Below are 25,937 nucleotides of genomic sequence, written 5' to 3'. Positions count from 1 at the left end.
TTCCCCTTTGACAACAGTGGACATTTTACACTCATGTATAGCCTACTTGTCATTCAATCAAAAGCCTCCCTAATGTCCCCATTCAAGCACCTCTATTCATTAAGTGCAATATGTTTCTCTGTTTACCTTGCAATTTCTTTAGAATTCTGATGAAGAAACACATAATCTCTTTTTACTTCCCACACAGTTCAGTTTTTAGTCTAAACTGTTTCATGAAAGCAACCGAGTACCTATTGTGCATGGTGGTAGTGGTTGTGTGGCTGGTCTGTATCTCGGCTGCCATACAATAGCCAATGGGTGTTGTTTTGTGCACGGTAAAGAAGGTGTCGCCCAGCTGTGTTGCATCCATAAAACATTCTCCAGCTTGTTGCAGTTGAGTCATTACTGAGCCATCCCTTACCCTTTTGGCCTCATTGAGTGAAGTGCCCTACACCTAGGAAGCCCCACGCAGGGGCATCATGAGATGAGGAGTATGATTCCCCTCATCTGCAAAGCAGCACAACAAAGAGGCACTCTGCTAATTATTTTAATGAGATCTTTTCATCACCGTTAGAAGGGGCACATTAGGTAGCAATTCCAGTCCATTTTATCAGCTGAAAATGTCCATTTGTGAACCATTCGCCGGTAGTAGTCTTCAGACACTCCCTCATTAGTGGATAAGGAGGTGAAAATACGGAGATTAGGTAGAAATACTGGCAGATAATGTGCTGATGTCAAATTCAATTTGAAACAGCGGCTTGTCTGTTCAAAGTAGGACTCACTCGCATTGTTTAAGGACACCATCAGTATCATTGCGGTGTACAGTAACACCTCTTGTACTTCTGACCTTTCAAAGCTTGTTGTGTTCTAGTTTTCCCCAAATCTTTATTTCGGGGATGGTGGCCTACTTGGTCCTAATACTTTTGAATTCAATGATAATAATAGGATCTTCCATTTCTATTTTATTTTAACAAAGGCCAGCCTATTATACCTTTGCTTATGTTTTAATCAGTCACATTGAGCTTTGACATTATAGTGTTCTGATTGAGGTTGGTAACTAAAGAAAATTAAAATTCCACTAGTTACACTATTTATACAAAGTATGTGGACACCGCTTCAAATTAGTGGAATCGGGTATTTCAGCCACACCCGTTTCTGACTGGTGTATAAAATCGAGCACACCGCCATGCAATCTCCATAGACAAACATTGGCAGTAGAATGGCGTTACTGAAGAACTCAGTGACTTTCACCTTGGCACTGTCACAGGATGCCACCTTTCCAACAAGTCAGTTCGTCAAATTTCTGCCCTGCTTCCACAGTCAACTGTGCTGTTATTGTGAAGTAGAAACGTCTTGGAGCAACAACGGCTCAGCCGCAAAATCGTAGGCCACACAAGCTCACAGAATGGGACCAGTGGGTGCTGAAGCGCGTAGGACGTAAAAATAGCCTGTCCCTGGTTGCAACTAGGGCTGTGGCAGTCACTCAATTTTGTCAGCCGGGGATTGTCAAGCATATAACTGTCAGTCTCATGGTAATTGAACGTTAATTAACATAAACACATTTGGCATCTCCTGGTTTCCACACATAGCCTACAAGCTACAATACCTTTGGAATATCTACATTTTAAAAAGTCCAATAAATCCATGTGCTATAGCTTACACCTTCACAATAAATCCATTATTTATTTTAGACAGTTCTAAAGAAGCATGATTTGAAGAAAATGTAGTCTATTTCAGAAGAAAAGAATAGCATACTCTGAGTTGTTCTTATTTTAGGTCCTGACGTGTCTATGCCAAATGGCTGTGGTCTACACTAGTTAATTTACCAGACAAGATTTGCTTAGAATTCCATGGCATTATTTTATATTATTTTATAGTATGAAGAATACAATTGAACAAAGCTGAATATAATATAAATATTTTCTCCAAATTATTTGAGGGAGTGCGCACATGCGGCTATCTGTGTTGAGCGGTTAACAAAGAAATAGCTACTCCTATATGCTTAATTTAGAGATATTAATGTAACTTTAATTGTTCTACAAACGTTGGGCTATATGTTTTGATTTTAAATAAATTGGAAGGCTGCATGTTGAGACTAATGATGATTTGAAAAAAGTCACTTGAAGGGCATGAGTCTGCTTTATTTTTTTGTGCAGGCTGTACACACTTCAATAGTCTTTCATTTACAATTTCACAAGCACTTGATAATGCCTCAAACTTCCCGGTGGCATCCCCTTTGTGGCCGTAATGCAAATAAAAAAATCCAGGTATTTTGTGGCTCGGAGTGCTGGGTTGTGCCATTGTCTCTGAGTTCCGCGCAACCCGAAGCGCCTATCACTCACATGGCTCTCCATCAGGTGATCAGGTCTTTCTCACAGGCTACAAGTGAAGACAGACACATCAGGTACGCAACTGCGCGTGTCCTTATCCAATTCCGAGGTGCATATTGAAGTTACTGTCCACATTTACTTTTCATCAGCCAACAAGATGAGTAGGCCTAACAAACAGCAAAAGCACTAGCCTATGTCAATCTACTATCCCCCATAGTACAAAAGTCAACCTATTCTATTCTGTGCAAGAAATAAATATTCCAAACAGTCTGGGACAGTTGTGGTGTGCAATAGATCCCAAATTAATTAAAAAATAAATAAAAAAATGTTTTATGCAATGTGGCTGACGCAACAGATCAGAACATTTAGATTAAAATGTTGATAAACTATTAGGCTATTTCTTCACATTATAAGCACAGCAATGCAACACATGGCAGTAGGCTATAAGCGTGAATGTTCCATTAGAGGGAAAACACCATAATCAAAAGTGACTGCACTTAAAACTCACCACTGCTTATGTATACCAGTTAGGCTCTAAACCCCTTGTTCTGATGGGATCCTCCTATTTTTAGTTGAGGTCATCACTGTTTTCTCACGCAATTGCATAGCCTATAGAAAAGAGAGCTCATGGGATCTCATGAATTGTTTGATTAGATTTTCGAATACATTTGCATTGATGTCAGAGTGATTAGAGGAACAATAGAGTGTTGAGTACCAGACAGTTAGCAAGTTTGGTAGGCTACTAATGACCATCAGCAGCATCAGAGCTTGGAGAAGCCTAATTACCATGACTAAACAGTCACATGGAATTTGACTGCCTTCATGACTCGTGACCTCCGGTGTAGTGGCAATACGGTCATCGCAAAAGCCCTAGTTGCAACACTCACTACCGAGTTCCAAACTGCCACTGGAAGCAACGTCAGCAGAATAACTGTTCGTTGGGAGCTTCATGAAATGGGTTTCCATGGCCGAGCAGCCACACACAAGTCTAAGATCACCATGCGCAATGCCAAGCGTTGAGTAGTGTAAAGCTTGCCGCCATTGGACTCTGGGGCAGTGGAAACGCGTTCCCTGGAGTGATGAATCACGCTTCACCATCTGGCAGTCCAACGGAAGAATCTGGGTTTGGCGGATGCCTGCCCCAATGCATAGTGCCAACTGTAAAGTTTGGTGGAGGAGGAATAATGGTCTGTGGCTGTTTTTCATGGTTCGGGCTAGGCCCCTTAATTCCAGTGAAGGGATATCTTAATGCTACAGCATACAATGACATTCTAGACGATTCTGTGCTTCCAACTTTGTGGCAACAGTTTGCAAAAGGCCCTTCCTGTTTCAGCATGACAATGCCCCCGTGCACAAAGTGAGGTCCATACACAAATGGTTTGTCGAGATCGGTGACATCATTGAATGTAACAGAGTGACACTGGGGATCAACTCAGCCAGAAGGAGGTGAAATCAGATAGCTCAAATCAGTTAGATTTATTTGGTGAGATAAGCTGTGTTTTTTCATTACAAGGTTTCTGAATTCGTGGATTTGTATGCAGTTATTCTAGGTTGAAGAGAAAGAAGACCACATGTGGGCTCTCCTGCTGTTCACTCACTCCCTTGCTCCATTATTTTTGCCTCTCTCTCCTTGAATAGGTTGCAGTTATAAAATCTGTCACTAGGAGCTGCACAAACATAGTGATAAATTCACATCCTTTCACCTAATCTCTACTAAACCCACTCACTACCTGATGTGTGTGTAGTGTAAATCAACAGGATGTTTAATGTTTTGTTCTGTACTCCAATTTAAACGAGCTGAGGGGGATTAACCAACAGACATTTACATGTGAAATGTACATTTTTTTCCCTCAAGAAGGTGCAAAAATATACACACGGCGAATGGAAGGAGAAAGTCTCCCATGTCTTTCATTTTACAAGCTTCCAGTTCCCTTAGATGTAGCAGCAGAAAATGGCGTTGTCCTCAAAGGGAGTTTTTGTTTTTGCACAAGACATGTTTATATACAAAATAAACAACACTTACACAAGAATAGACAATTATTTAAATTTTTTTAATAAAATGACAATTTCAATAAGTCACACAATCTCACCGGTCCAGTGAAAAACAAGTCATATTCTACTCATAGACCTACAGAATGAAGACATTTTACTGTTGAAAATGAGAGAGAAATTGTTAGTTATAAAACCCCACTGTTCACTGTAACCTATTACATGCCATTACGGACTTAGGCTATTTGCTATTGGATAATGATCATTTCAAATGGCTAGGATAGTTCACACTCTCACTGGATTAGTGAAAGTCATGTCCCATACCACTCATACACTATGGCATTTTTTATTGTGGAAATTAACATTTGGGCTAGTCGTTTTGAAATTATTGTGGTAAGGTGCTGTGTCTCTGTATAGGGCAATGGCGAAAGTGTGGTATAGATATTTGGGTGGACAAACAATAGACGTGGAGAGAAATGTGTAGTTTTATAGCTCATCTCGTGCTATTCTTCACATTTTGCCATAAGGATGAAAGAAAACATTTCAGTTTTAAAGCAAATTTCTTGCTACTCTACACATTTTGCCATGAGGCTGAGAGGAAATGTTGCACTTTTAAATTAACTATCCAGTGAAAATCTCACTTTTAAAAGTACATATTCTGTTAACTCATTCCCAAATAATGTTGCTGACTCATCCTATACTCGCATTTGTGGCCAAAGCATAATTTGGATAAAAAACACTTAAAAAACAACAAGGAGGATGAGCTGGCCAATCAGCGGTCTATTCGCATGAATATTTTTAATGACCGGTATACACCCACACCATTCTGTTGTTGGGTTACGCCCATTCCAACACAGGAAGCGGCTTTTTAACATACTTAATTAAAAACTTTTGTAAGGAAAAATATTTCACTCATATTGTAATTAATTATAAGTCATATTTAATAGAAATCTGGAAACACTGGACAGTTAGTTTAAAGGTTGACTTTGGGCAAAAATTCTAAAATAACGGCTTTAAACTGTATAACTGATCGATGCACCATAATAGCAGGTCATTTCAATGCTTAGAAACAAAATACAATATGAATACGATATTTGGCTACAGAAGTGCCATTTCTTATCAATTTCTACAGCTTCCGTCCCCAAAAAATTCCTGTGAAATTACATATTTGTATTTATTAAGGATCCCATTAGCTGCTGGCAAGGTAGTTACATCCAATACAAAATATTACATGACATTACATTTCATAACACATTAAGTGTGTGCCCTCAAGCCACTAATCTACTACCACACTACTCATATTTTTTTAAATAGTAAAACATTAAAAAAATACTTTTTAGGTCAAACTATACTAAATATAATCACATCACCAAATAACTATTTTGCAATGAAGGTCTACAGTAGCCTCAACAGCACTCTGTAGGGTAGCACCATGGTGTAGCCGGAGGACAGCTAGCTTCCATCCTCTGGGTACATTGACTTCAATACAAAACCTAGGAGGCTCATAGTTCTCATCCCTTTCCATAAACCTACACAGTAATTATGACAACTTCCGGAGGACGTCCTCCAGCCTATCAGAGCTCTTGCAGCATGAACTGACATGTTGTCCACCCAATCAAAGGATCAGAGAATTAATCTAGTACTGAAAGCATAAGCAACAGCTAGCTAGCACTGCATGTGGTGAGTAGTTGACTCAAAAAGAGAGAAAGACAATAGTTGAACAGCTTTGAACAAATACATTTCTTCCTAAATGAAAGAGAAGCAAGAGAGAAATAGAGGGAGCAAGAGATTGTCATTTTTTTTCAGTTTCACTTACTTATCTAGCAAATGCAGTTGGCTAGTTTAGCCTACAGAATCACCCTGCTCAAACAGAGGGATGCTATGTTAGCTAGCTGGCTACGAGTATCCAACACAACACAGGAACTCTTCCAAGTCAAGGTAAGCTTTTGGTATTACTAATTTATTGCCAGCTGGGCCCACCGGTGTAACTGCTTACTGACTGTACACTAACGTTACTGCATGATTGTAGCAGATTTACTAATGCGTTAGTTCGATTATCTATGCTGACTATGACGTTACTTTAGCTAAAACGGTGACAACTATGTAGGCTGTGTGTAGTGGTTTGGCTTGGAAAGGTTTTTTCACCTGGTCACATACAGCTGATGTGTTGTGCATTGAAGTCCTGTTATGAGATTGAACGTGGCTGTTATGAGAGTCAACTCTGTTTACGCGTGATCGGGGGTGTATTCATTCTGCCGATTCTGTTGAAAAACTTTTCTTAAAAAGAAAGCAAACAGAACAAAAGGGGGATAAACATACCTGCATGTGTACAATAGAAACTCTTGTTTGCAACTGTTGGACTAATGATTACACCCTACATCAGCTAGATGCAGACAAGAGTGTAGTGTGCAAGGCGGTATTGAATGTCACTGTCTGCCACCTCAAATTTGTTTCTCGACCTGTGTGCACCTACTTTGTAAACTTTCATTCATAGACTAGGTTGTAGCAACCTCATATCGAGTATAGGGAAAATGTGAGTATTATGTAGTAGCCTAAACCTAGTAGCCTAAATCGCTGTTACATTGAACTGGGTGAATGGAATATGAATGAGAGTCATCCAATATGCTGTAATAGAAATAAGGCCACTGGCCGCCACTGGTGTATGTGTGTGTAGAGTGCATGTGTCATCATGTTTATGTGTATACATGTGTCTGTGCCTGTGTGTGTGTGTGTGTCTCTTTACAGTCCCCGCTGTTCAATAAGGTGTATTTTTATCTGTTTTTAAAAATCTGATTCTACTGCTTGCATCAGTTACTTGATGTGGAATAGAGTTCCATGTAGCCATGTCTCTATGTAACACTGTGTGCCTCCCATAGTCTGCTGTGGACTTGGGGACTGTGAAGAGTCCTCTGGTGGCATGTCTTGTGGAGTACCCTATTTCGCCTATGGTATAGGGGATGGGAGGGGGTTGTCTTGGTCTTGGGTCAATGCCTATTTTATTTACATTTTATTGCACCGTAGTATACTGGTATTTGATACCTATGATGATACCTGTTATGTGTTTTTTAATTCCATAATACTGACTTTAAATGCTGCCTGGCGTCTCTGGAGAGAAGTCATTTACATGTGCTAGGTCAATATTCAGTCTTGTTAACGTCTGTAAACCTATACTTTGCCGTTTAAAATATATATATATATTAGTCTGAGTTTGGCATTAATGACGCAGACGGAGGCTTTGACATTGACCACTGATATTCCGCTAGAAGGATTGCAGAGTAGACTGCACCTCACTGAAATATATAATATATGAAATTATTTTTTGTCAATGGTTTTTAAATTCTTATGAGAATAACAGATGCTCGTTCAGTCAACAGCAACAATTGGCTGTTGAAGATAAAGGCTCAACAGTGTCTTAACATTACATGATCCAACACCTTAGTATTCACACTCTCCTGATGTGAAGATTGTCAGATTCTTTGGAAAAAGCCTTCTCTAAACGTATCCATTGTGTTCCTGAATATTAAACGTCGCCATTATCAATAGTCAGCCTCAAATTTCGATTATCTTTTGAATCCTCTCAATGGCAAATATGAGCAAAATGATAGACTGCCTTTCCTTAACCATAATATTTGAACACATCTTCCTAGGTTATCCTCATATCTTTTTAAATAAAAGAAAGCAAAAGGCAAAAACTTTTATCAAACCAGACTCACGCCCGTCCATTTCTATCATCCAAAACATGAATATGTAATTTCGGCTCACATGGAAACAAGAATATGCAGCAGTGGTCTCTGACCCAGTCTGGGAAATTAATTTGGCAGGGGCAATGCTGTTTTCAATTGCCATCCACTCTGAGAAGGGAAAGGGAGCCATGTCTGGCTATGTAGTGCCTATTATGAGTTGATCTGTACAACAGTAGCTATTAAGAACATCAGAGAGGCATGGTTACCAATAGCCTCTTAGATATTCCCCTGCACCTGGCACAGGGGCATAATTGGCTGAGGACGGTAACCTGCTCCCTCTGTGCTGGGGTATATGCTTCTCTGGTAGCTATATCTCCAAACCCTTTTTCCCCATCTACCATCTATCCATCTGAGCCCCTAGGCCTGTCACAATGTCTTGTATCATCCAGATTAGCATAGTCAAGAGCCGTTAGCATTGTACAGCAAAAAGAGCCTGCTCCCTCCCCAAAACTGTATGTTTTGGCAGTCTCCTCTGACTTAGCTTGTTAGTTTCAAATTGCTACTACTGACTACACAACATATTTTACTCAAGGGCTGACATTGTGGATAAAAGTTTCGGTCAACCATTTGCATGTAGTGTAGGCTAAATCCTTTTTTAGTACATTCGTTTGAGAATGATCCAGCTTGTGGGTGTTACCGCCTCCTTGATGAAACCCAGCAACATGAAATGAAGCAGTCCAACATTCTTAGAACATTTGTAGAAGGATTTGTTGTTGTATAATTTGTATAAGGATAGCCATTCGGCGAAGATGGAGTTGAACTCTTCAAACAGCCAAAACAGCAGAACAAACACAAGTCACAATTACCAGGCCTACTCATTCTGTTCTGATATCATTTTAGGTTTGGATACTTCTGCTGCACATTTTGCGCTTCCTTCTCTTTGTCCACAATGTCCTTCAAAAGAAGCCAATTCCCTAGCCAAATCGCATCAGTTTCACCACCATCATTATCCGAGCCCAGCTAAGCATGCTCCTTGGGCTCTCTTTAAAAGGCCCAATTTGGTATTTGACCGACGAGACCGTTGGAAACCAACTTGCGATAATTAGCAGTGTTATTAAATGTACACAATCTTGTAATGCGCCAACTTTGTAGCCGGCGAGTGGCAGGAGCAACGATGGGCTCCAGCAGTGGCCCCCTTTGATAAAGACAGAAGTAGCAGCAGCAATCTTCAGCTATTGCACTCAGCCCGCCGAGTCCCTCGCCTGTCTCTCAGGCCCTCACTTCAAAGCCATGGGACATAATGTACAATCTCTTAATAGCTTTAGACCAAAGCCTCCCGGGGGCTCTCTGCCACTATATACCCTACCTCAGTGTAAACACCTAATCAAGATTGCCTGGGCCTGGCCACAATAGCAAGCAAATAGCAATCCAAGATCCGCAGCCCTTTGAAGTCTTCATTGCAAAAGCTGATATTTCCTGGGCGGCTCGAGGTAAAATGGCATGCCGCGATTGCCTGGACTTTGTTGTGGCCCATCTCGCCGAGAGGAGGACAATTACGACCCCAATTTAGCAGAATAGATATTACACAGCTTACGATGCTCAAAATGCAATTTGGCTTAGATCATTTGGCTCCAATTGATTGGGACTTTTATAATGGGTGACAAAAGGCAGTGGCAGGGGGCACGGGCAGAGGTTGTGGCCTGTTTTGCCATGGGAGAGCTGGGGAGAGAGGTGGGTGTGTGGGTGGATGGATGGATGGATGGATGGTGTATGTGGTGGAATCATTGACACCTGTTACTGATCTATACACAAAACAGCTGCTGCTCCAACAGTGTCACACCTGGACACTGTTAGGATCACCTTGAGTTTGATGTGCCAAATGACCAACAGCTAACTCAGTTACAAAACCAATCTTTAAATATCAGCATTTAAAGAGACCTGTTTTTCAAATATTTGCCATTGAAATGGAAATGATACATACAATATAGGCCTAGTTTCCCCTGGTTTCACATTGAGAAGTTAGGCTACTACTCATAAAATGTATTTCTACTGATTTTTTTGGTCCACCTAGATTAGCCGGCAGCCATTTTAGCACCGGTTTCTGATAGAGGACAGGCCATAACGTCACATGTATCCTGCACCAAATCCCACCATGATAGTAATACAAAAATGTCCCTCTTCAGACCAAAATAGAATATCATTCAGTTACTTCTTTCATTTGCTTTTTATTGCAACACCGGTTCTGCTTTTTTCGCCGCTTAGCTATCATCTGTGTGCCTTCTTGCCCAGATAGGGAGGACACTGCATCGTGTTATCAGCCCAGCTCCCCGCATACCTGGCCTTTCAGCAGATAGACAGAACAGTTTGACGCCACACTTATTGATGGATATATTACAACTCCATCCACTCACTCTCTCTGACCTTCGCCTATTCACTCTCCCAGAATTAGTGGCATTCAACAAGGAACTCCTCAGTCTGTCAATACCATCGATCCTCTCAGATTGTCCTTGGGATGCCAAGGGAGGCCTCCAAGTTAACTAAATGATTTTCATTACGGCATTAGCTGAAGACATTCTCTCTCAAAAACGGTGCATTATAGGACAACATGAAGGAGATTGGATATAATGTGAGGGTTTGTGGAAGCTTAGGCCGAAACGTGAGGGAATTGATTGTTGTGCAGGCTACTAAAATTATTTATATATATATACATATACATATAGGTTAGGCCTATGCTACAGATTTGACAGAGTAGAGTGGGTTTGGTGGCTAGCGAAGCATCAATACTATGTTTTTGCCCAGTATTCTTGTAACACATTTTAAGCATGCAGTTTAGTGCCTTAAAATGCATTCTCTCAAAATAGTATTTTTCTTTGGAATGTTTTTGTCATTATTTGGGGAAAATAAGGGATACATTGGGCAGTTTTGAGTATTGTGCACCTGACTGGACTGTCATTGATTGACTCGCAGTTTATCGTGCCTTGAAATGTTTACCTCCAATATGCTTTGCTCTTATGCAAACCATGTATTTAAACAGTGTTACACAGCACAGACAAAAATGTTCCCATCTAGATACCTGATGTCTTTCAATCTGTCCCATGAGGGGCTCTTTAATTTTGAATGACACTTTTTGCCCCACTCTCCTTAATCTTTTCTCCATTTCTATCCGAAGATTTGGGATACTACTGAGGAGATTACCATTGGTGGGAGCCAGGAGAAGGAAAGCCAAGAGGACAATTCAGACCCAGAGCTGAGGTGGCTCCAAAAAACCCAGCAACTCAAGGTGGGACCCTCTCCACTCCTTTTCACATTATGATCCCATTGATTTTCTCTCCTGTGTGTTTTTGGTGGGGGTTGCTTACGAAAACACCCCCATTGCCTTATAACGCATAACTTCCAGCGCGGGGCTTTCTGCTCAAGATGAAAATGTCTGCACAGTGGGTGCACTACTGTCACCTGGGATTTTCATTTTACCCCCACGACAGACCCAATCTTCGTCTGATGGAGTTGTCGAGGCACAATAGGGCCTTCGCCTGAAAACACTCCTGAAACGGAGCCTCTACAGGCGGGAAAAAGCGAGGGGAATGGAGAAGCATCATTATTTTGAGCACTTGAGCGGTCACCCTAATGCCGCCTTGGCAGAGGAGAGGAGTGTAAATATTTTCCCATTAGAATGAGGGAAAGCTGGTGTTTGCTAAATCAGAGGCATTAGATGCTGAGGCACACAGCTTCGGAGCCCGGCAGAATAATTTGTGAGGGCCATGCTCAGAGGAGCTCCGACATTACATGAAAGGCCCTCTCTGTACATGGCCACGACAATAGCCACAAAGCATCAGTTACATAAGGAAAGAGGGGTATTTTTTCTGCATTTTGGGTGGAATCTTCCATCCATCGTCCCACTGATACGTTGAGTTAAGGAACAGATGATACCCCTCTTATGTTGTTCACAAATTGAAAATGTGATGGTTTAAAATAATAATTTTAAGTGTATTTTTTGTTTTTCTCAATCATGGGAAGTACATTATGAAGTTGTATTTTTCTAAATAATATTTTGAAGTACTTTTTGGGTTTTCTCTATCATGTGAAGTACATTGAGGTTGTATATCAATTAAAGAAAATGTCCAGTACATTGGCATCCTCCTGGTTCTTGAAATATTTGGTTATTATTACCATATTTTCCTTGGTCAGATAGGGTCCTTCTTAGATGCATTACAGACTGTAAGACTCATCGATCAAGCGTTATTTCCATTTCCTACATCATTGATATTGACCTAACCCTGAACTAGTATTTAGTTTTTTCATTATTGTCGTTGTTGAGCTGATCATATCGCTGTTAGCCTATTGGTTACTTACTGTGATGTTATTCCACATGTGTGTTCTGTTTTTTACAACTCCTACTCACAGGTTACTCAGATCTCCAAAGACAATAGAGCTCAGTGGACAGTCAATCCCAAACTCAGGTGGGCAAAGCCAGACAGAGAGACTGCTACCTGAGCCCCCCCACTGACATCCCTAGACCCACAGCCAGGATCAAGGCTCACTCCCACTCCTACTCCCACCCCCACTCTTACCCTCACCACCAACCACAGCATTAACCCCGCCTCCAAGCACAGTGGCACAGACTTCCAATCTAGCATACTGGAGACCGGCCACACCAGTGCCAACGCATATCCTTAAGACAGCCCCCCCACCGTCCACCTCAACATCAACCTCAACACCTCTCCCTTTCCTGCAACACAATCACCAGGACGTGGTTCTCACCATAACCTCACCCTGTAGCGGTACCGGGCCCCAATGGAAGCCCCAGTCTACAGATGGATACAGGCCTAATGCTAACGTACCGCTTAGGAACGCCATCCCACCCAAGCACTCACTCCTTCCACCAAGACGGTTGGGTACAGCTCGCTTTGGTTCCACAGGCTGCTGTGTCTCCACCAAGCCCAGGTTGGGGCTCTCGCTGCAAGCAGGGCTTCCAAGGGATGCCCCTCTCTCCCAATGCAGCAGAGAACCACTGCACCTCTGGCACCAGGAGAACGCCCCATGGCACAGTGAAAACCTCATTGTCCTGCAGTATGATGATGAGGATGGTCACACGTCTACTTACACCTCTTAGACGCAATGCTCCTCTGGCTCCTACACAGTGCTGCCCTCTATAGGTAAAACAATGATGGGAGCTGGGCAGTGACAGAACCGCACAGAGATATACCTCCATGCAGAGAAGCAGCTCTGAGGGCTACCTGGCACAGATGAGTAGAGAGAAACAATTGAAATGAGAGAGTCACTTACAAGGTGTGTGTGTGTTAATTTGTAATTGCCACACTAACTAGCCAGGCTATTGTTACATTTCTCAATATGGTTACTGGGATAATTACAGTACATGACAGCCATTTGCCTAATCTCAAAGGGCATAATCAGTCACACAAGTCGCACAAACAATGTGCTTTGACGACAGATGATATCCTCACATTCTCCTTTATAAACGGAACAACTAAAGGAGGGGCCCTTTAGTGGCAACGAATGCAAAACAGCAGGTTAATTGTCTAATTCCTGTAAGATGCACTTAAAGCTTTTACTGCAGTGGAATAAATCAGGGACACGTAAAGTATTTCTTGGTAGTCTTAAACAAATCTACTTTGAAACAAAAGTATACACCTCACACACATGGTTATGGGCTTAAAAAAAGAAGACACCAGTACCATGTCAGATATAGAGTTGAAATGTGTTCAATTTGGAGTTTTCATCCCAATATTACACTTTATATACATCACAGAGAAGACTGAAATATAACAAAAATATTTGACATAGAAAGACCGGATTTTTCGTCTGTAAAAAATAAATAATGTTTATATTTAGAAAATGTGCTACTAGCACTGAGATGATGAGGTAAGAAAACTATTTTGAGACGTGTTAGAGCAGGGGAGTCAAACTAATTTTGCCCCGGGGGGGCGCATTCGGTCGCATTCGGTCTCACACAAGGGGGTGGGAGGTGCGCACTGAAAATGAGTTATATTTCTTTGCCCTCATAAAGATTGTCCTCTATCCTTTGTTTTAACATTTTTGATACTCCCTGACTGTAGCTTTAATTTAGGTGATTATTAGCTGGACACAGTCGATTTGGTTTTAGTCATTTTAAAGTATATTGAGTTTGTCCCCCCCTCCCACAGTGGTTTTATTTTTTAAATCAAACCACCCGCTGTCTAGATTTAACCCCCTCACAGGCCAGATCCAGTTGTTAGAAAATAAGGTGAATAAAAGAGAGCAAGTGAGGCAAAGACGTCCATTTGCATGTAATGACGGCCTCTTTGTCGTTCACCAGCTTGAGCCCTGCAGGTGTGTTCCACTGATGAACAGAGAAAGTCATCCCCGCTCCCATAAGGTAGTGTAGCACAGACTGCAGACATCCACATACAGTAGTAGATATTCACTTTCGAAGACAAAACACTCAGTTCATGTTATAACGTAAGTAACCTACTATTATTTATTTAGTAGGTAGCTACCGTAAATAGATACTCTACTGATAATTGTTAAGGTACCAATTAGTTTGAGAAAATGTATTTTATCACATTATTTCCATAATTTAAGCATAGATTGGAAACCCGGCGATAGTAGTAAGGGCCAGTGTATGAAAGGATATCGATAGGTAATTGATGCTCTTACGATGGTTACGGTTGCCAAGTTTTGATCTGACTAACTTTTGATCTGACTAACCCATCAGTGTATGTGTATTTAGAGGTCACTTTACACCACAATTGCCACTAGCCTCTCCCCCTGCCCTTTTTCTCTCCATGTATCCCCACTGTGCCATGTTCACCATCATCTGACAAGATTACAGGGTAGATTTGTAAAACACCCCAATGTGGAGGGTATCACAAAAGTGAAAGCGGATGAGGGTGGGGAGGGGGTTGAAAAGAAAGAAAGATAAAAACAAAACAAGAAGCCGTCCCACAGTGTCCATGACCAATGGCTAATTCCAAAGTGGCCTGAGCCCCTAAAAGGAGCCAGTCCGATCTGGAATGATTAGTCCCCTATTGTCTGGGGCAGCTTGTGGATTGCTTCTCGAGTGCACCTCAGACATACATAGCGGATTAAGGCGCTTACCCTCTCTCTCTGCCTAAGAGAGAGCATCTCTCTGTCAACCTGTCCCTGGGACTCCACTCCCCAGGGTACAATACACACTCCCTCTTTATACTAAAAGGCCCAAACATACAGGCACTTAGGAATGACCAGTGTAAAGGATAAATGTAATATTTTTGTACTTAGGCAGGCATCTTTTCCGGAACCAAGTTTAATGTATGTGTGTGTTTCTCATCACCTGCCTGTTTAATAACTATTCTCTAGTAATATTTAGCATTTACCTGTGTGTGTGTACGTGTGTGTGTACGTGTATTGTCTTAGGCCTCCTCCCTGAAGGACTACAAGCAGCTGTTTCAGGACGTGAATCTTGGCTGCCTTGGGCCTGATTACACCATCACAGAAATGTCAGTGTGCCTCTTCCCACCTTATAACCAGTAGCCATACCATCATAACAATATGGTCGTATGGCTTCCAGCAATCCTGTACTCTATGCTTTACTTCATTCAGCAATCTTAAATTGAACATTTGAAGAAATTATTATTTTTAACGTATAACTTGAAACACTTATTTAACTTTAACACTTAAAAAATAAGTGTTTGTTTTAATAAAACAACAATGAAGGTAGTTCTAAAACAGACAACAGCAATGACTAGATGGCCCATAAATCCATTTACCCAGTTCATTTTATTCGGCTGATGATCTTCAATAGTCTCTTTGTGCTTCCATTATCCCCCGCCCCTCTGTCCCTGTTTCTCATTAATGACTTGCCTCATTCTGAACAGATTAAATTGGATTTACAAAGCAAATGAGAGTAGCCCTGGAAGGTTGAGTGGTATTTGGGGTCTGATGTATCTTTTGTTAATCCCTGAGAGTAAAAAGTGAGCATGTATGGCCAATTTGCGCTAGATTGAGGCTGCCTCTGTCTCTAGGGCCGGCCCTATTAGTGAATGATATGTGTAAATGTTGATAGGCCCACTGAATGGTTTGTTGTATTTGGTTTTGTCGGGCGGTGTGGAGAGGCTCCGCCAAGGTATACACAAAGAGAATAGGGCCTTAAGGGAGAAATGGCTCAGTTAATTAAACCCACTCTTTTGTAATCTCCCCCTCTGCTCTCTCTCTCTCTGTTCTTTCACAACATGGCCCAGGACAAGAAAATGAGACGACAGAAGCTGTATTCAAATGTGATCCGTGAGCAGAACAAGAAGATAAGTAGGATTACCTTTCTGTCGGACGCCAAGAACCCATTGGGCAGTGGCAACAAGGACAACATGGTTCCCAGAAGGAAGGTAACAGAGAGAGAGACCGAGAGAGAATCAGACAGACAGACAGACAGACAGACAGACAGACAGACAGACAGACAGACAGACAGACAGACAGAGAATTAGAGAGACAGAGAGAGACTCAGGGAGACAGAGAGAGACTCAGGGAGAGAGAGAGAGTGGGGGTGAGAGAGAAAATTACTTAGAGGTGAAGAGACAGAGACAAACAGAGAGAGAGAAAGAAAGAAAAAACAAACAGAAAGAGAGAGTACATTGCTTCATAACAAGTTCATCCATCTCATCCCGGTTTCCTCAGTCAATTTGTCCATCATCATCATCTGTCAGCTTGAGTGTATTGCAACTCCAGTCCCCACTTTTTGTTATTTACAGTACCAGTCAAAAGTTTGGACACACCTGCTCATTCAAGGGTTTTTCTTTATTTTTATTATTTTCTACATTATAGAATAACAGTGAAGACATCAAAACTATGAAATAACACATATGGAATCATGTAGTAACCAAAAAATGTTTAACTTTTAATGATCGGCTCCTTTTATTAAAATGTTCACCTAAAATGACATACCCAAATCTAACTGCCTGTAGCTCAGGACCTGAAGCATGGATATACATATTCTTGATACCATTTGAATCGGAAACACTTTGAAGTTTGTGGAAATGTGAAATGAATGTAGGAGAAAATAACAGATTAGATATCGTGAATGATAATACAAACAAATAAACATGCATTTTCAACAACAAAAATCATCTTTGAAATGCAAGAGAAAGTCCATACATTCAGATAGGATTTTAGGTGTAATTTAGATGTTGTCCACAAGATAGCAGCAGTGTGTATGCAACGTTTCATACTAATCCAGTGAAGAATTACAACACTACACAACATTTTGTATCAAGTTTGCCAGGAGTTTGCCCAAATGTGAAAAATTGGTCAATTATACATTTTCAAGTACAAAAAAATATAAAAAATGTAACTAGGCAAGTCAGTTAAGAACTAATTATTATTTACAATGACGGCCTACCCCGGCCAAACCCTAACCCGGATGACGCTGGGCCAATTGTGTACCGCCCTATGGGACTCCCAATCACGACCAGTTGTGATACAGCCTGGAATCATACCAGAGTCTGTAGTGACATCTCTAGCACTGAGTTGCATTACCTTAGACCGCTGCGCCACTTGGGAGCCCAACTATAGAGAACATACAAAAATGCTATGGATATAAAAAAATTACGTTTACACCTCCAGAAATGTCATACATTGGGGGGGGGGGGGGGGGGGGGGGGTGAGCCAGCAGTGGGGGTCAAACTGTAGAACCCAGTTCCAACATTTGAATACACATTTTTTTTTTTTTCAAACTAAACTATGCTACATTTTATCTCTGGGACCTCAGGATGACAAATCAGAGCAAGATTACTGAATGTAAGTACATTATTTACCTTCAGAGGTAAATGTAGCAAACCAGTTGTCGTGATAAAAGCGTTTTGTTGTGCACTCAAACAATAGCATGTTTTTTGTTGTTGTAATAGCTACCTTAAATTGGACACTGCAGTTAGATTAACAAGAATTTAAGCTTTTATTTTTTATTTTACTAGGCAAGTTAGTTAAGTACAAATTCTTATTTACAATGACAACCTACCCTAACCCGGACGACGCTGGGCCAATTGTGATTCCAGTTGTGGTACAGCCTGGAATTTAACCAGGTTCTGTAGTGACGCCTCTAGCACTGAGATGCATTGCCTTAGACCGCTGCGCCCCTCGGGAGCTTTCTGCCCATATAAGTTATGTCTATGTCCTGGAATTGGCTGTTGTTTACAACGTCATTCTAGTTACATTATCGCATATTGAGCAACAACCGTCCCGGATTAGGGACACCGATCCCTTAGAGGTGAAACAAATCAAAATATTTTTTATATTTGAGATTCTTCAAAGTAGCCACTCTTTGCCTTGATGAGAGCTTTGCACACTCTTGGCATTCTCTCAACCAGCTTCATGAGGAATGCTTTTTCAACAGTCTTGAAGGAGTTCCCACATATGCTGAGCACTTGTTAGCTACTTTTTCTTCATTCTGCGGTCCAACTCATCCCAAACCATCTCAATTGGGTTGAGTTCGGGTGATTGTGGAGGACAGGTCATCTGATGCAGCACTACGTGTTTTGGGGTCAGTGTCCTGTTGAAAAACAAATTGTAGTCCCACTAAGCAAAAACTAGATGGGATGGTGTATCGCTGCAGAATGCTGGGGTAGCTATGCTGGTTAAGTGTGCCTTGAAATCTAAATAAATTACTGACAGTGTCACCAGCAAAGCACCCCCACACCATAACACCTCCCCCTCCGTGCTTCAAGGTGGGAACCACTCATGCGGAGATCATCCGTTCACAAATAGTCTCACAAAGACACACGTTAGTTGGAACCAAAAATCTCAAATTTGGACTCATCAGACCAAAGGATAGATTTCCACCAGTTTAATGCCAATTGTTTGTATTTCTTCGCCCAAGCAAGTCACTTCTTGGGGCAGCAGGTAGCCTAGTGATTAGAGCGTTGGGTCAGTAACCAAAAGGTTGCTGGATCAAATCCCAGAGATGACAAGGTAAAAGTCTGAACAAGGCAGTTAACCCACTGTTCTCTGGTAGGCTGTCATTGTAAATAAGAATTTGTTCTTAACTGACTTGCCTAGTTAAATAAAAAATACATATTCTTATTGGTGTCCTTTAGTAGTGGTTTCTCTGCAGTAATTCGACCATGAAGGCCTGATTCATTCAGTCTCCTCTGAACAGTTGATGTTGTGATGTGTATGTTAGTTGAACTCTGTGAAGCATTTATTTGGGCTGCAATCTGAGGTGCGGTTAACTCTAACGAATTTATCCTTTGCAGCAGAGGTAACACTGGGTCTTCCTTTTCTGTGGCAGTCCTCATGAAAGACAGTTTCATCATAGCGCTTGATGGTTTTTGCGACTACACTTGAAGAACTTTCAAAGTTCTTGAAATGTTCCGTATTAACTGACCTTAATGTCTTAAGTAATGACAGACTGTCATTTCTCTTTGCTTATTTGAAGTGTTCTTGCCATAATATGGACTTAGTATTTTACCAAATAGGGCTATCATCTGTATACCATCCGTACCTTGTCATAACACAACTGATTGGCTTAAACACATTAAGAAGGAAATAAATTCCACAAATTAACAAGGCACACCTGTTAATTGGAATGCATTCCAGGGGACTACCTCATGAAGCTGGTTGAGAGAATGCCAAGAGTGTGCAAAGCTGTCAAGTTAACAGGTGGCTACTTTGAATAATCTCAAATATAAAATATATTTTGATTTGTTTAACATGATTCCATATGTGTTATTTCATTGTTTTGATGTCTTCACTATTATTCTACAATGTAAAAAAGTATTAAAAATAAACTAAAACCCTGGAATGAGTAGGTGTGTCCAAACTTTTGACTGGTACCTATAACAAATAAATCCCCATGCACTGAGATTGAGAGTCTGAGAACGATTACGGACACGTCAACATTCTGTCACAAAGTTGAATCGCCAAGTTCACTCAGCCATATGAAAGCCTAGTTGTTTATCAGCTCTTGCAGGTGTACCTTTCCCTCCCCCTCCATCTCCAAACTATTCTTCTGTAACAATTTACTTAAAGCCTACAGGTATAATGCTTTATTACTTGTTATAAGCATGAGCTTTTATGTCATCTTAAGTCTTTATAGCAAATGTTCAATTGACTCAAGGTTGCTGTTATTTAGTTAAGAGGCATGATATAGGAAATTATAAGAGCATCATACAGTCTTACAATCAATTATAATGGTATTATACTGCATCGTCATTATACCTGTCAGTGATAAATAAAATTTTACCTTTATTTCCATTGTGTTTCAGGCCCTGGAGTTTGCCAGGTGCATCCTGCGGCCCAAGGTGGTGCCCCTGCCTCAGCAGACCAAGACCAGAGAGCCAGAGTGGGCCCAGGAGGGCCCCAGGGGCCACACTCGCCTCCTGGAGGGCTTCGACATATCCCAGCTGGCCACACTGGAGGCCCTGAGGAAACGGCGAGAGCAGGAGAAACAGACCGTGGCCCACTTCAAGGTGGTGCACACCATCTGACACTACACCGACCCAGTTACTTTACAACACACTGGAATCACGCAACAACAGGTTTCCCCTTATAGCTGACACGGCCATCCAACTTTTGGGGAAAGGCAGTATATGGACTATATAGACAATATGGAGGAATAAGCAGGGAAATATTGCAGCAATCGTTCATTCATGCTTGTGTCAAAAACTGCAGTTTGGCGTGTTACAGAGTAGCCTGTCTGTATGTGGTTGTTGACATAAGCATTTACTGTATGAATGCATTTTTACGACTAATGAAGTCGTAGCTTGCTCGTTTGTTCATATGATTTGATGTACTTAAACCATAGGTAAACAGGGTACTTATACCACACCGTAATTTAAACTGTAGGCAAACATGGTACTGTAATCCCAAACCAAGTGTTGTTGTTTTTTGTTGAAAGTTGATTAGGTATTATATTGATGTTTGAATAATATGCAAATGTTTGTACATATTTCAGATAAATAATTCTCTGGCTATTGATAATGATTCCACAATTCCTTGAATATCTCTCTGCTAATATTCCTTACAATTGCTCATGAGTCATGACTTTAGTGCACATGATCTGAAAATGTTTAATACAGCTGCTCAAGTCAATTCAGGCATAACACATATGGTTTGTTGTTGTACAATATTACACATACAGGGTTAATAGTACAATACTATATACAATCTGAGAGAACATGTACACCTTCTAAAGCTTTGTGTAGGTTGTTTGATGACAAGGAATCGGCAACTGAGTACAAAGACCATGGCTAGTCCATTGGTAGAGATCTAATGGTCAATTTGTTGTCATAATGACAAAGGACACTTATGGAAACACTAAAAACACAGTGCGCTCCGCCTATTCTCATTTTTTTTAGTTTTGATAGCACTCGACATTGAAACATCCTTTGTAAATTCAACAATACATCATTAAATCGGAAAGCTTTTGGTACTGCGGGCTATATTGTCTCAGTTTTGGGGGGTACTAGTCGGTAATTCACACGTTGGCATTTTATCCACATTTCCAATTTGCCCCCTTTCACCCTCTCACGCACCTGGTTGCTGCTGTTAATCTGAAATAATCTGCTCTTTTTGTTCCGTGCCTGATTATTTTCTCCCTGTATCCCCCGTCTCTACTTCCAGATACAAATGAGTCAAACAAAGATGACCCTTTGAAGCCCACCTGATTAGGGCTCCGTAAACTAGTGATAATTTTCCCACCAATAAAACAAATCTCAAGCACCCCCCATGTCTTTAATAGAACCGTCAGATCATTATAAAAGAGCTATTTACTCCTATGTAATATTTTAATTTGATTATAGTCTCTATTTAACCCATCATGGCGTCTTTGATGCACTGTGTTTTTAGTGTTTAAGCCTCAGATGCGTGGGGGTAATAATAAATACCGGACCTTTTGAATTAATGAGAAACACTGCCTATCCAGACCAACTCTCTTTGCATCTTTCCCCCCACCCCTCTTTTGCCATAGAAATCCAGTTAATTGAAGGAGTCTCTCACCACCACACATGAAGGGGGCTAAATTAGCATCCCTTTCTGCCGATTGGAATAGCCTAGGCAGACGCGCACACTTTGATGTGAGGACAGCGCCTAAGTAGGCGGCAGACCCCTGAAAATGAGCTGATGGCCCCACTATTAGGCCCAAATGCAGATGCATCCATGTGTTGCAAAACGCTTAATCTTTTAATTGATCACCTTCCGCACAGCCTATTCTCTTCAACGCTTTTTATTTTCTCAGTAAATCTGCATCACGTTTTGAAAACGACATGATTTGCTTTTCAAAGGGCGGGAGAGTGCTGCATATCCTGTTTGGATGAGCCTGTTAATGTAAACCTTCTAAATTGATGGGGAGCTGCCTCCTGGTGCACATTTAAATGACTGAATAAATTAAATAATAGCTGGTATTGATGATTTTGGCCTGTGTGCGTGTGCGTGCGTACGTGTATGTGTATGGGTATGGTATGTATGCATGTGTGTGTGAGTACACATGTGCATGCTTTTAAAGGCTAAGGCCCAGAAGGCTAAGGCCGGCTCTGTCTGCAAGTGTGGGTATAGATGTGCGTACACAGACCCGCTAGACACTGCGGCCCCTCATGATGAGTTCAGATTTTTTGTGGCCATCAAAGTTGCCCATGCCTGCTATAGATGATCACAGTTCACTAATTGAGCTATGAACGATGACCATTGAAGTTCCATTACGTTCTGATCAAACCAATGTGTTCCCAGTGGTACCCTGAGTAGTGCTCTGGCCAGGTTCTCCATGATTAGGTTTTTGGTCTCAGGGATGACCTCTATGGATTGGAATCCACCCACTCACTCTTGTTACACTTTTGGTGTGCCAGGTCATCTAGAGGTTAGAGAGGTGGTCCAGCAACCGGAGGGTCGCCAGTTCGAATCCCAAGTCTGATAGGAAAATCTTGTGGCAAGTGGCATGCCATCTCCTGCCATTGCACCCTTGAGCAAAGCACTTAACCCATAATCTGCTACAGGGGCAGACCCTGGCATGCAACTCCTTGGTGTGTGTGCGTAGGTGTTTGTGCTTCTCTGGGGTTTGGGTTAAAAGTAAAATTGTCTGAAAATAAAATGGACAAGAAAGTATGTTTCTACTAGAGATGATACCTAAAGAAAAATGTAGCACTCATTGCCATAGCAGAAGAAATTGGCGTAGTTACTCAAATGGAAATCATTATATTTCAATGTTTACTCACCTGTAGGCCTAAAGGGTAGTGTTTGCATGCTATTGGTGAGTATTATCTAAGGTGAGTATCTTCTAAGAATGTGTACAAACAACAAACCAATTCAATGGGCCAAAGGCCCTACTGATCCTTATCATATTCAGAGAAAATGAAAAATGGGTGTGTTACGAAGGAGTTACTTTCACCAAGACATGGACATTATTTTCAATATTGTGATTTAAACTCCCAACAATTACTGTTGTGTTTTGATTAAAACATGCTACGTGTTATTGCTGTAACATATCTGTGTATCATTCATTATACAATGAAGAGCTATCAAATCCCTTAGCCTAATTTGTCCCAATCCTTTTCTGTTAAAGGTCCAATGCAGCCATTTTTATCTGAATATCAAATCCTTTCTGGGTAACAGTTAAGTACCTTACTGCGATTGTTTTAAATTAAAATGGTCAAGGGGGGGTCAAAAAGGAAGCATGACAGAATATGATGCATTTGAACAACAGCATAAATACAATTAATTCACTTGTGCATGTCAAAAACAAAATGACCCCCTGCTGCACATGCTGCCACTGTTTGGAACAGATTGATTATAACATTTAGAATGAGCAGCCAGCTCACAAAGGAAAGAGTGCACCAGGGAGAACTCAACAAGCCTGCAGATGCAGTTAGTGAAAACACATCATCTAACTGGGGATAGGTAGCTAATATAATGTCACAAAGCATGATGTGCTAGCCAGTTAACTTTCATTCTGAAATAGCTTAATATTTATGGGTTAGGCAGATATTAGTTTACATAGACTTGAAATTGGCATGGGAGCTAACATCAGCTAGCTGTAGCTTTCTAGCTGTTTATCAAAGGTAGATAACTGGTTAACTTGACCCAGAAAATATACCAAACTATTTCTCAATGTTTCTCAAAATGATTGTAGCTGGCTAATTAATTTGATCGTGCTTTGTGATACACCCTGTTTTAGGCTGTTTTAGTCCACACAAAATGTCACCCTGCCACCTACAGCACAATATAACCTAATGAACACCACGGGGGAAACAATAAAATTGACCATCCACATTCATGCTTTTTTGTCCTACCAGATCCGCGATGAGAAGGTTCAAGCTACTGTATCCCTCTGTCCTTTGACTCTTGTTGGATGTAGATGACCGTTATGACAGGCTTCAATGACTGTTATAATCGTTTATTTACAAGTTAATTACAACTGGCTTTTTGCTTTAGCGCCATCGGTACCTGATAGAGCAGATCTAGCCTCACGTGCAGAAGTAAGCCATCTGGCTCTAGAGACTCATTGGGAGGGAGACTAGAGCAGACCCAAAAGTTCTGACTGCACGCACATGTGAATGACCAAGGACAGTCCATTTACTTTGACTGTTACATTTTATGCTATGAAATCCTGCAAAACAATCCAAGCAATGTTCGCACAGCCTATGTGCTCATGGAGCTGCTGTTGCTGGCAGATTCACTGAGGGGCAGAGTAGTTAGTAAGATAACAGCTTGTTGTGAACAATATATTTTGCAAACAGAAAAATGTACACATTTACTGCACTCTTGAGCATTTAAAACATAAGCCATGAATTATATATAGAGAGTTTTAATAATACAAAAATATCAAATCGACCTAATGGGCCACACTAAGATTTAATTCAATGCATATTGTTTTCAAGTGTGGCAGTGGTGTGCAAGAGCTGACAAAATTCCAGGACTGTAGGCTACTGAATTACTTGCTTTTATCCTGAAATCTTTCCTTACTTCCAGAAAATAATTATGTTTTACAACATTCCTTAAATGTTCATAAAATTCTCTGGACAAATCAGCTGACTTGGGTGTCAAATGTTGTTTGTTTGGTGCTGGTGTCCTCGATTCATATTCTACCATGTAGAGGCAAAGACCAATTGTTGGTTTACTTGTAATTTCACCAACATTGTGCACAAATTATTTGAGTTAAATATCTGTCAAAATGTCTCCATTTAGCTTAGCATTCCAATTTTCCAAATGTCCCAAAATAGCTTACATTGAACGCAATGTTTTTGTGATAGACCCATGTTTTCTTAAGCCAGCTGCTTGAGTCAGTGGGCGAATTCTATTATGCTGAGCCGCTGGGCATCGGTCTATGGCCCTTGACGTGAACGGGCAAAAGCGGTGAGGGAGGAGCACCTTTCCCAAATCGAAAAGAAATCTGCACAGCTTGATCATGTTGTCAACAAGACAGCATTGTGTATCGTCCAGAAACATACATCTCTTTTCCATAAAACGATTGTTTTCATTTTCTGACTAGTTTTCGTTGGGAAGACAGATAAAGTTTTTTTTTTTTTAAATCAATCACTTTCGCATGTGAAAACACAGAATCCTACTCATGAATCATTGTGCTTAATTACGCCACTTTTGTTTTGAGCCGATTTCCCCGTGGGCTTTGAAGGGGGCACTTTTTGTTCACGCCCGTTCCGAAACGAAAGCAATCAACTTCACCCGGTGCAAAACAGATTATTCGAATCCCCTCACTGCTCCTTTCAAGACATTTGGTGATCCAGTAGGCCTAGCAGTAACCAATAATAGCCTAACTCAAGTTCAATAAAAGTCATGACAATGTTTATGAATAGCTACCGCTCTACGTTACATGCAACAACTATTTGTTATTGTATGATGACGTATTTATTTTATTCCACAGCGGGGTCCCAGCTACCAAGGCGTCTACCACAGCATGAGCAAATTTAACAGATAGCGTCCAATTAATATCTCCTCCACTGCTAAGTGACTCGTGTAGTAGTGGTTCTGGTCCATGGCCTCGTTTCCC

The 25,937-nt window shown here is 41.0% G+C and overlaps 1 pseudogene; it reads left to right on the top strand.

Annotated features, from left to right (window-relative positions):
* Positions 1–5,953: 5,953 nt before the first annotated feature.
* LOC129868844 (uncharacterized) lies at positions 5,954–20,842 on the top strand (annotated as a pseudogene).
* The last annotated feature ends 5,095 nt before the right edge of the window (positions 20,843–25,937 follow it).

The sequence above is a fragment of the Salvelinus fontinalis genome, chromosome 2 (genome assembly GCF_029448725.1).
Source record: "Salvelinus fontinalis isolate EN_2023a chromosome 2, ASM2944872v1, whole genome shotgun sequence".
Taxonomy (NCBI): Eukaryota; Metazoa; Chordata; class Actinopteri; order Salmoniformes; family Salmonidae; genus Salvelinus; species Salvelinus fontinalis.
This window is presented reverse-complemented; position numbering and strand designations above follow the sequence as displayed.